Source organism: Pristiophorus japonicus, chromosome 4 (genome assembly GCF_044704955.1).
Source record: "Pristiophorus japonicus isolate sPriJap1 chromosome 4, sPriJap1.hap1, whole genome shotgun sequence".
Taxonomy (NCBI): Eukaryota; Metazoa; Chordata; class Chondrichthyes; family Pristiophoridae; genus Pristiophorus; species Pristiophorus japonicus.
The window spans coordinates 9,954,228-9,965,779 of NC_091980.1; positions in this window are offsets into that span (position 1 = coordinate 9,954,228).

Below are 11,552 nucleotides of genomic sequence, written 5' to 3' on the forward strand. Positions count from 1 at the left end.
GCACTCCGAGTGCGGCTGCCAAATTTAGATAAGAGTACCATTTCAGACTGCCATTTCAACTTGATGATGATGTTGACAACAAAATTTGCATTTATATAGCTCCTTCAATGCAGAACAATGCTCCAAGGTGATTCGCCGAGCTGTACAGAGAACCGAGTGCACAAATTTCCTGGCTGACCCCCAAATTTGACACGGTTGAAATGCTAAAACTAGCAGCAGAGACTGCTGATTGTCGCTCTGATTTTTGCACAGTGCAGTAACATTTCAGACTCCCTTCGGTGTAACAATCATCAGACTATAGAGTGGCATTTAGGGACTTGCCAAAACAGCTTTTTAAGGCAAGTGTTTGCAATTTTTTTTATTACAGGCACCAAAATGCACAGATGTGAGAATGTTCTTAAATTCATCACTTTCTTTTCCCATTCGGCCAATGTTGGACTCCTAGGGTCTCCTGTCGTCCATACCATACAATGGCCATTGTTCCGCACTGAGGCTAAGGAGTTACATTTATAATAGCGATTTTCACAGAACACAATGTCCCAAGGCCTTTTAGTGCAGCTGCAATGGATACTGAACAGAAAGGAGAGAAATAAGGACCATACATTTATGCAACGCCTTTGACAGCCTCGGGGTGCACCAAAGCACTTTACGCCCAATGCATTACTTTATGAAGTGTAGGCACTGTTGTAATTTAGGGAATCGTGGCAGCCAATTTGCACAAAGCAAGGTTCAACAAACAGCAATGTGATAATGTTCAGCTAATGTTTGCTGAGTTGGTGGAGGGATAAATGTCGACCAGGACACTGGAGGGAACTCTTCTGCTCTTCGAAATAGAGCAATGGGAATTTTTACATCTATCCATGAGGACATACAGAGCCACGGTTTAACAACAGCACTTCCGGTAGTGCACCGCTCCCTCAGTACTGCGCTGGTCTCCAGTCACCCTGGTTAACCCTTGCCACTGGACCAAGACCTAGCTCTGTTGAGCCTGTGCGGTGGCTGGTGTGCAACGGTCACCACATGCTAAAAAAAAAAATCCACGCACAGGCATCTTTTACCCTTCGGGTCCTTCATCGAAACACCTGTGAATTCGTGGAAGCAAGTCATCCTCGTTCGAGGGACCGCCTATCATGACTGCACTGGAACGTCGGCCTAGATTTTTGAGCGCAAGTTTCCACTGTGGCACTTGAACCCAGAACCTTCTGACTCAGAGGCTTGGGATGCCGACTTGAGTCACAGACACAAAAAGATACAGAGATAGGCTTTGAGAAGCATTATGAAGGTAGGCAGAAAGGGAGACAGAGAGAGAGAGTTCCAGAGTGCAGAGGCTGAAGACTGCTACCAATAGTGGAGAAGAGGGTGCATGCTAGGATGCAGGATGAGGAACCAACAACTTGCAATTATACTGTGCCCTTAATGTAGTAAGCCATAAAGGAGCAGCAAGCGACGGCCATGGGCAGCTTGGAGACATACCACGGCAAGGTACAGCGCAAGCTGGTGCAGGAGGGCGACGGCATCAAGATCCAGGTCGGTAATTGGAGCGTGAGCAGATAAACATAAGAACATAAGAATTAGGAACAGGAGTAGGCCATCGAGCCCCTCGAGCCTGCTCCGCCATTCAACAGGATCATGGCTGATCTGGCCGTGGACTCAACTCCACTTACCCGCCCTCTCCCCGTAACCCTTAATTCCCTTATTGGTTAAACATAGAAACATAGAAAATAGGTGCAGGAGTAGGCCATTCGGCCCTTCTAGCCTGCACCGCCATTCAATGAGTTCATGGCTGAACATTCAACTTCAGTACCCCATTCCTGCTTTCTCGCCATACCCCTTGATCCCCCGAGTAGTAAGGACCTCATCTAACTCCTTTTTGAATATATTTATTGGCCTCAACAACTTTCTGTGGTAGAGAATTCCACAGGTTCACCACTCTCTGGGTGAAGAAGTTCCTCCGCATCTCGGTCCTAAATGGCTTACCCCTTATCCTTAGACTGTGACCCCTGGTTCTGGACTTCCCCAACATTGGGAACATTCTTCCTGCATCTAACCTGTCTAACCCCGTCAGAATTTTATATGTTTCTATGAGGTCCCCTCTCATTCTTCTGAACTCCAGTGAATACAAGCCCAGTTGATCCAGTCTTTCTTGATAGGTCAGTCCCGCCATCCCGGGAATCAGTCTGGTGAACCTTCGCTGCACTCCCAAAATCTATCTATCTGTGACTTGAATACATTCAATGAGCTAGCCTCAACTGCTTCCTTGGGCAGAGAATTCCACAGATTCACAACCCTCTGGGAGAACAAATTCCCTCTCAACTCGGTTTTAAATTGGCTCCCCCCGTATTTTGAGGCTGTGCCCCCTAGTTCTAGTCTCCCTGACCAGTGGAAACAACCTCTCTGCCTCTATCTTGTCTATCCCTTTCATTATTTTAAATGTTTCCATAAGATCACCCCTCATCCTTCTGAACTCCAACGAGTAAAGACCCAGTCTACTCAATCTATTATCATAAGTTAACCCCCTCATCTCCGGAATCAGCCTCGTGAATCGTCTCTGTACCCCCTCCAAAGCCAGTATATCCTTCCTTAAGTAAGGTGACCAAAACTGCACGCAGTACTCCAGGTGCGGCCTCACCAATACCCTGTACAGTTGCAGCAGGACCTCCCTGCTTTTGTACTCCATCCCTCTCACAATGAAGGCCAACATTCCATTCGCCTTCCTGATTACCTGCTGCACCTGCAAACTAACCTTTTGAGATTCATGCACAAGGACCCCCAGGTCCCTCTGCACCGCAGCATGTTGTAATTTCTCCCCATTCAAATAATATTCCCATTTTCTGGGTTTTTTTCCAAGGTGGAGAGCGTCCGATCGAAAAGAAGGCGCGGAAGAAGACGAGACATCTAGAGGCGGGTCCCCTCAGTGCGCCAGAAAGTTTGACCACCGCGCTCAGCCCAACCCAGTCACCGGCGAGCGCGGGGTGCCCTGAGCCCGTGCCCGAGCCCTTGACCAATACCGCAGAGGGGCTCGGGCTCGGGCAAGATAAGGAAAAGGGGGGGGGGCGGAGCGGGAGGCCTCGGCAGACATGGAGGTCTCCCTGCCTCCGCGCACCCCCAGGAACAAAAGGAGGCACCGCCCCAATGAGGCGGAGGGGGAACAACATCCCTCCGCGGAGGAGGCGGTGCCCGCCGCGTGTCCCGCGTCCCCCACCAGCGCCCCCAAACTGCGCTGTTGGCGCGAGGAATCTGTCCCCGGGGAGGGTGAGGCAGTCGAGGCTGCCCAGCCGCTGCCTCCTGGGGATGGCGTGGAAGATGCCCGTCGTGGGGGGCGTGGGGCCAGCGGAAGAATGCGTAGCCGCCGGGTCGAGCGTCCCGGGGACTGAGGCGGGCGGGGCCGAAAAGGCCGAACCTGAGCCCGCCCAGCCAATACCCAACTTCCCCCGGGATTTGCTCGACTCGGCAGAAACTGAAAATGCCAATTTTATTGAATCCGTACACGCTGGGCTGGGGGGTGGCGGCGGGGAGGGGGAAGAACAACAACCCTCGCCCCCTACTGTGGAGCTGGGGGAATTGGAGGACCTGGAACATTACTTTGACCAGGTCTCTCCCTGTTCCCCGGTTCCTGGGGCAGAGGGGGAACCCCTTCCGCTGTCGCTTCCCGACCCAGCACCAATTTTAAAAGAGCCCAGTGGGGACTCCTCTGCCGACGATCCTGGGGGTGGGATCGGGGCAGAGCCAGGGCCAGATGGAGCGGCCGGGCCGTTTGCCGTATCTCATGCGGTCGACGGGCCGGCTGCTAGCGGCGACCTCCCGGAGGGGGACGGGGACTCGGTGGAGGACGCGGGTGAAGATCTCGAGTCCATCGCCAGTGAGGCGGTGGATCTGCTCGCGGCCGCCACTGAGACCCTCCTCATTCCCGTAGAGGAACTCCGGGACTTTTTGGTCCAGTGCCGGGGTCGCCGTGACCAAGCCCATCTGGCCCTGGAAAGATGGTCCGAGCCGGGGCTGCTCGTCGCGTCCGTCCGCGCTACCGCTAAAACCATGGCTGCGGGCGGCCCTTATCAAAGGCTCAGGGCCTTGAGCTGCGCCGGCTCAAAAAGTTCCTCGCTGGGCTGCTGAAGGAGTGGAGGTCAACAAACGACTCCACTCCTCCCCCACAATAGGTTAGGTAGAGGTTGCACTATGCTCTAGTCATGAAGATAACCATAGCCAGCCTCAACATCAACGGCAGCAGAGAGGCACGCCGTAGATTTAACAATTTTTCGCTCCTGCGGGAAGGGAAATATGCGGTGTGCTTCCTGCAAGAAACCCACAACGTTCCGGGAGACGAAGCCACGTGGCTCCTGGAATGGCAAGGAGAGGTCCGCATGAGCCACCTCACCGCCACTTCTAGTGGGGTGGCCATCTTGCTGGGCCCGCATTTTCAGCCAGAGATCTTGGGGGTCGAGGAGCCCGTGCCAGGCCGCTTGCTGCACGTAACGGTTCGCCTGGGGGACGTGACGCTCCATCTCGTGAACGTGTACGCCCCTCAGCCCGGCCCGCAGCAGACGCGCTTCTTTGAAGAGGTGTCCGCTTTTCTTGGCTCCGTCGACGTCGGCGACTGCATTGTCCTCGGGGGGGGGGATTTTAACTGCACCCTCGATGGGAGGGACCGCTCCGGTGCCCCGCAGTGCATGACGGCGATGGAGAAGTTGAGGGACCTGGTCGGGTCCTTCGACTTGGTGGACGTCTGGCGAAATCTCCACCCCGACTCCAACGCCTTTACTTGGGTGAGGCCTGGAGTAGGATGGTCTAGAGTCGACCGCCTTTACGTGTCTCGGGCGTACGTTTCCTGCGTCCCGGCGGCCTCCATGCGGCCGGTGCCGTGTTCGGACCACCACCTGGTGTGGGCGGAGCTCGCTTCGCTCCGCGCGAGGACGGGGTCCGCGTACTGGCACTTTAACAACCGGCTGCTGGAGGACGTGCGGTTCCAGGACTCGTTCCGTCGATTCTGGTCCTACTGGAGAAGGAAGCAGGGGGGCTTCCCCTCCTTGAGGCTATGGTGGGACGTGGGCAAGGCTCACGTCCGCGTCTTCTGTCAAGAGTACGCGAGGGGGTCGACCAAGAGGCGGGCGGCCAGGGTCGGGCGCCTAGAAAAAGAGGTGCTCGACCTGGAATCCCGTCTCGGTCAAGTCGTCCAGGACCCGGCCCTGCGGACGGTGTACGAAGCGAAGAAGGCCGCGCTGAAGGACCTGCAGCTCGTCGGGTCCCGAGGCGCGTTCGTGAGGTCGCGGATCCGGTTCCTGCGGGATCTGGACCGCGGCTCCCCCTTCTTCTACTCGCTGGAAAAAAGGCAGAGTGTCCGTAAGCAGCTCTTGACGCTGCTGGCCGACGACGGCTCTCTCGTCTCGGATCCGGAGGGCGTCAACAACAGGGCCCGTGAATATTACGGGGCTCTGTTCTCTCCGGATCCGTCCAGCGAGGAAGCGCGTAGAGTTTTGTGGGAGGACCTGCCGAAGGTCAGCCCGGAGGGCGCCGAAAATCTGGAAGCTCCGCTAAGCCTGGCGGAGCTGACCGGTGCCCTCGACCGGCTCTCGAGGGGAAAATCCCCGGGGCTGGACGGGCTGACCGTGGAGTTCCACAGGGCGTTCTGGGACGTCCTGGGGGGCGACTACGCGCAGGTCCTGGGGGAAAGTCTGGCGACCGGGGAGATGCCCCTCTCTTGGCGCAGGGCAGTCATCGTCCTGCTGCCTAAGAAGGGCGATCTCCGCCTCCTTAAGAACTGGCGCCCGGTATCCCTCCTCAGCACGGACTACAAAATTTTCGCCAGGGCGATGTCTTGCTCGCCTTGGTGCCGTGCAGGACCACATGATCCACCCCCACCAGTCCTACACGGTCCCGGGCCGGACAATCCACGACAACATCCATCTGGTCCGGGACCTCATCCATTGTTCCCAGGAGGCTGGTCTGTCGGTCGCATTCCTATCCCTCGACCAAGAGAAGGCGTTCGACAGGGTGGATCACGACTATCTGCTCGGAACTCTGCGCGCTTTCGGGTTCGGGACGCATTTCGTCGCCCGGATCCAACTTTTGTACGCCGCCGCGGAGTGTCTGATTAAGGTTAACGGGTCCTTGACGGCGCCCCTTCGCTTTAGGAGAGGGGTGCGCCAGGGATGCCCCATGTCCGGCCAGTTATACGCCGTTTGCGTGGAGCCTTTCCTGCGCCTCTTGCGGACGAGGTTGACGGGACTGGCTCTGCAAGGGCCAGGCGTGGAGGTCGTCCTCTCGGCTTACGCCGATGACGTGCTCCTCGCGGTAGAGGATCCCGCTGACCTGCGGAGGATGCGTGAGTGCCAGGAGATTTACTCGGCCGCGTCCTCCGCCAGGATCAACTGGGAGAAATGTTCCGGACTCCTGGTGGGTCAGTGGCGGGTGGACTCCCTGCCGGAGGAGCTCAGGCCTTTTGCCTGGAGCACGACCCATCTCCTCTATCTGGGAGTCTACCTTAGCCCCGACGAGGGAGCCAGGCCGGCGAACTGGCAGGAGCTGGAGGCCAAGGTCGCCGCTCGCCTAGGGCGCTGGACAGGACTGCTCTGAGTGCTGTCCTACAGGGGTCGAGCGCTAGTCATAAACCAGCTGGTGGCCGCAATGTTGTGGTACCGGCTGGTCACTTTGACCCCTCCCCCTGCGTTTGTCGCCAAGATACAGAAGAAGCTGGTGGACTTCTTCTGGAACAACAGGAAGCACTGGGTCTCTGTTGCGGTCTTGAGTCTCCCGCTTGAGGAGGGCGGTCAGTCGTTGGTGTGCGTCAACACCCAGCTCGCGACTTTCCGTCTTCAGACCCTGCAGAGATACCTTTACGTCGAGCCCCTTCCTAGGTGGTGCGCTCTGGCGACGTATTTCTTCCGCCAGCAGCGCGACCTCAACTACGACACGCAGCTCCTGTTTGTGAACTTGGGGGGTGTCAGGACCGCCCTCCGGGAGCTGCCTGTCTTTTACAGGGACCTCATCAGGGTCTGGAACAAAGTCTCCACCAAGCGCAGCTCTCCGCCGGCTGGAGTGGCGGCTGTCCTGCAGGATCCGCTGCTCGGGAATCCGTACCTCCACGACCGAGGTTTTATGTGGCGGTCGGAAGAGAGGGCTGTGGCTGGTGAGGTGACCAGGGTCAGGGACCTGCTCGATGGCGGAGGAGCGGGCTGGATGGCGCCAGAAACGCTGGCGCGGCGCCTAAATTCTGCCAACGTCCGCCACCCGGCCGATGCCATCGAGTCGCTAAAAACAGCTCTGGGCCCTGACTCCGTTAGGTGCATCGAGGAGGCTCAAGCACGTGGGGAGATCCCGTCCAAACTGACCCCCGTCCGGACGGAATTCCTCATCGGCGCCAAACCCCGGAACCTCCCTCGGGGGCCGGCGCCTCACAACTTGAGCTGCCTCGGGGAAATCCCCTCCGTGCCTTTCAGTTCCGCGCGGAGGGGTTTCTTGTACGGGCTGCTCCTGCACACTCTCAACTTTGCCATCCTCGCCTGCCGTCCGGACACGCCATGGCGTACCATCTTGCCATCCGGAGGAGGCGGGGGTCCCCGATGGAGGGCACTCTACGCAGGGGTCCTCCCACTATTCGTCGGGGACTTGGCCTGGAGGGTGGTGCACGGAGCAGTGCCGTGCAACAAATTTTTAAGCCGGTTCACGGACTCCCAGGCCGCCTGCAATTTCTGCGGTCTGGAGGAGTCCGAGTTCCATGTTTTTATTGAGTGCACGAGGTTGCAGCCCCTGTTCCATTATTTGAAGGGGCTGCTCCTGAAATTCTGGCTGCACTTCAGTCCCACTCTCCTGATCTTTGGGCACCCTGTGCGGAGGGGAGCGGGTAGGTCCGAGGGCCTCCTCGTAGGACTGCTCCTGGGCACGGCCAAGGGTGCCATCAGCCGGTCCAGGCAGCGGGCGGTCGAGGGGGTCGTTCAACCTGACTGCCTGCCTCTCTTCCGCTCTTACATCCGGTCCAGGGTGTCCTTGGAGATGGAGCACGCGGTGTCCACCGGTACGCTCGCGGCCTTCCGCGAGAAGTGGGCACCGGAGGGACTGGAGTGCATCATCACGCCCGGCAACCAAATTTTAATTTGATTTTACGTTTTAAAGTTTAATTTGTTTTAATTGCCGGTGCTTTTAGTGTCCCCTTCCCTTTTATAGGAGGCACTAGGGAAAAATTGTGATTTTAGTGCCCAAAGAAAAACCAAAAAAAAAAGAAAAACACAAAAAAAAACCAAAAAAAAGGAAAAAAAAGGGCCTTGTAAATGTCTGGTGTGTCACCCAGGTCGGGTGGCACGGTTTAATGTTTTATGTTTTGCAGGTAGACTCTAAAAGAGTTTCATGCACAAGGACCTAAAAGAGTTTCATGCACAAGGATCCCCAGGTCCTTCTGCACCTCAGCATGTTGTAATTTCTCCCCATTCAAATAATATTCCCTTTTACTGTTTTTTTTTCCCAAGGTGGATGACCTCACACTTTCCGACATTGTATTCCATCTGCCAAATCTTAGCCCATTCGCTTAACCTATCCAAATCTCTTTGCAGCCTCTCTGTGTCCTCTACACAACCCGCTTTCCCACTAATCTTAGTGTCATCTGCAAATTTTGTTACACTACACTCTGTCCCCTCTTCCAGGTCATCTATGTATATTGTAAACAGTTGTGGTCCCAGCACCGATCCCTGTGGCACACCACTAACCACCGATTTCCAACCCGAAATGGACCCATTTATCCCGACTCTCTGCTTTCTGTTCGCCAGCCAATTCTCTATCCATGCTAATACATTTCCTCTGACTCTGCGTGCCTTTATCTTCTGCAGTAACCTTTTGTGTGGCACCTTATCGAATGCCTTTTGGAAATCTAAATACACCACATCCATCAGTACACCTCTATCCACCATGCTCGTTATATCCTCAAAGAATTCCAATAAATTAGTTAAACATGATTTCCCCTTCATGAATCGATGCTGCGTCTGCTTGATTGCACTATTCCTATCCAGATGTCCCGCTATTTCTTCCTTAATGATAGTTTCAAGCATTTTTCCCACTACAGATGTTAAACTAACCGGCCTATAGTTGCCTGCCTTTTGTCTGCCCCCCTTTTTAAACAGAGGCATTACATTAGCTGCTTTCCAATCCGCTGGTACCTCCCCAGAGTCCAGAGAATTTTGGTAGATTATAATGAATGCATCTGCTATAACTTCCGTCATCTCTTTTAATACCCTGGGATGCATTTCATCAGGACCAGGGGACTTGTCTACCTTGAGTCCCATTAGCCTGTCCAGCACTACCCCGCTAGTGATAGTGATTGTCTCAAGGTCCTCCCTTCCCACATTCCTGTGACCAGCAATTTTTGGCATGGTTTTTGTGTCTTCCACTGTGAAGACCGAAGCAAAATAATTGTTTAAGGTCTCAGCCATTTCCACATTTCCCATTATTAAATCCCCCTTCTCATCTTCTAAGGGACCAACATTTACTTTAGTCACTCTTTTCCGTTTTATATATCTGTAAAAGCTTTTACTATCAATTTTTATGTTTTGTGCAAGTTTACCTTCGTAATCTATCTTTCCTTTCTTTATTGCTTTTTTAGTCATTCTTTACTGTTGTTTAAAATTTTCCCAATCCTCTAGTTTCCCACTAACCTTGGCTACCTTATACGCATTGGTCTTTGATTTGATACTCTCCTTTATTTCCTTGATTATCCACGGCTGGTTATCCCTTCTCTTACCGCCCTTCTTTTTCACTGGAATATATTTTTGTTGCGCACTATGAAAGAGCTCCTTAAAAGTCCTCCACTGTTCCTCAATTGTGCCACCGTTTAGTCTGTGTTCCCAGTCAACTTTTATCCAACTCTGCCCGCATCCCACTGTAGTCCCCTTTGTTTAAGCATAGTACGCTCGTTTCTGACACAACTTCCTCACCCTCAATCTGTATTACAAATTCAACCATACTGTGATCACTCATTCCGAGAGGATCTTTTACTGGATCATCGTTTATTTTTCCTGTCTCATTACACAGGACCAGATCTAAGATAGCTTGCTCCCTTGTAGGTTCTGTTACATACTGTTCTAAGAAACAATCCCGTATGCATTCTATGAATTCCTCCTCCAGGCTAACCCGTGCGATTTGAGGTGACCAATCGATATGTAGGTTAAAATCCCCCATGACGACTGCCATTCCTTTTTCACATGCCTCCATTATTCCCTTGATTATTGCCCGCCCCACCGTGAAGTTATTATTTGGGGGCCTATAAACTACACCCACCAGTGACTTTTTCCCCTTACTATCTCTAATCTCCACCCACAATGATTCAACATTTTGTTCATTAGAGCCAATATTGTCTCTCACAACTGCTCTGATATCATCCTTTATTAACAGAGCTACCCCACCTCCTTTCCCTTCTTGTCTATCTTTCCGAATTGTCAGATACCCCTGTATGTTTAATTCCCAGTCTTGGCCACCCTGCAACCATGTTTCTGTAATGGCCACCAAATCATACCCATTTGTAATGATTTGTGCCATCAACTCATTTACTTTATTTCGAATGCTCCGTGCATTTAGGTAGTGTTTTAATCCTAGTTTTTAAACCATGATTTTTAGTTTTGACCCCTCCTGCAGCCCCTTTATATTCAGTGGCCCTTTTTGTTTTTTGCCTTGGGTTTCTCTGCCCTCCACTTTTACTCATCTCCTTTCTGTCTTTTGCTTTTGTCTCCATTTTGTTTCCCTCTGTCTCCCTGCATTGGTTCCCATCCCCCTGCCTTATTAGTTTAACTCCCCCTCGGACATTGGCTCCGGTCCTGCCCAGGTGCAGACCGTCCGGTTTGTACTGGTCCCACCTCCCCCAGAACCAGTTCCAATACCCCAGGAATTTGAATCCCTCCTTGCTGCACCACTGCTCAAGCCACGTATTCATCTGCGCTATCCTGCGACTCCTACTCTGACTAGCACGTGGCACTGGTAGCAATCCCGAGATTACTACTTTTGAGGTACAGCAGGATCAGCGAGGTCGGGCCGAAGGAGCAGCGAGAGATTGTGGAGGGACGTGATCGGGGCTCGGGGGAGGAGCGAGTTCGGGCCCGGGGCAGCCCACACTGCGATATGTGCGCGCACTAGGTCTGTGCAGCAGAGCAGGTCTCCAGTTCTCTTGGTTAATCCTTGCCACTGGACCAAGACCTAGCTCTGTCAAGCCCATGTGGTGACTGGTATGCAATGGCCACCCCACGTTAAAAAAATGCATGCACAGGCATCTTCCACCCTTCAGGATGTAGTTCGGGTCCTTCATTGAAACACCTGTGAACTCGTCTTTTTTTGGGCATGGAAGCAAGTCCTCCTCGTTTCGCGGGACCACCTATGATGATGATGAAGCCATCCCAAGGCACTCCACAGGAGTGTTACCAATTTGAAACCAAGTGATCAAAAACTTGGTCAAACATAGGAAATAGGTGAAGTAGGCCATTCGGCCCTTCGAACTGCACCACCACTCAACATGATCGTGGCTGATCATGCAACTTCAGTACCCCATTCCTGCTTTCTCTCCATACCCCTTGATCCCTTTAGCTGTA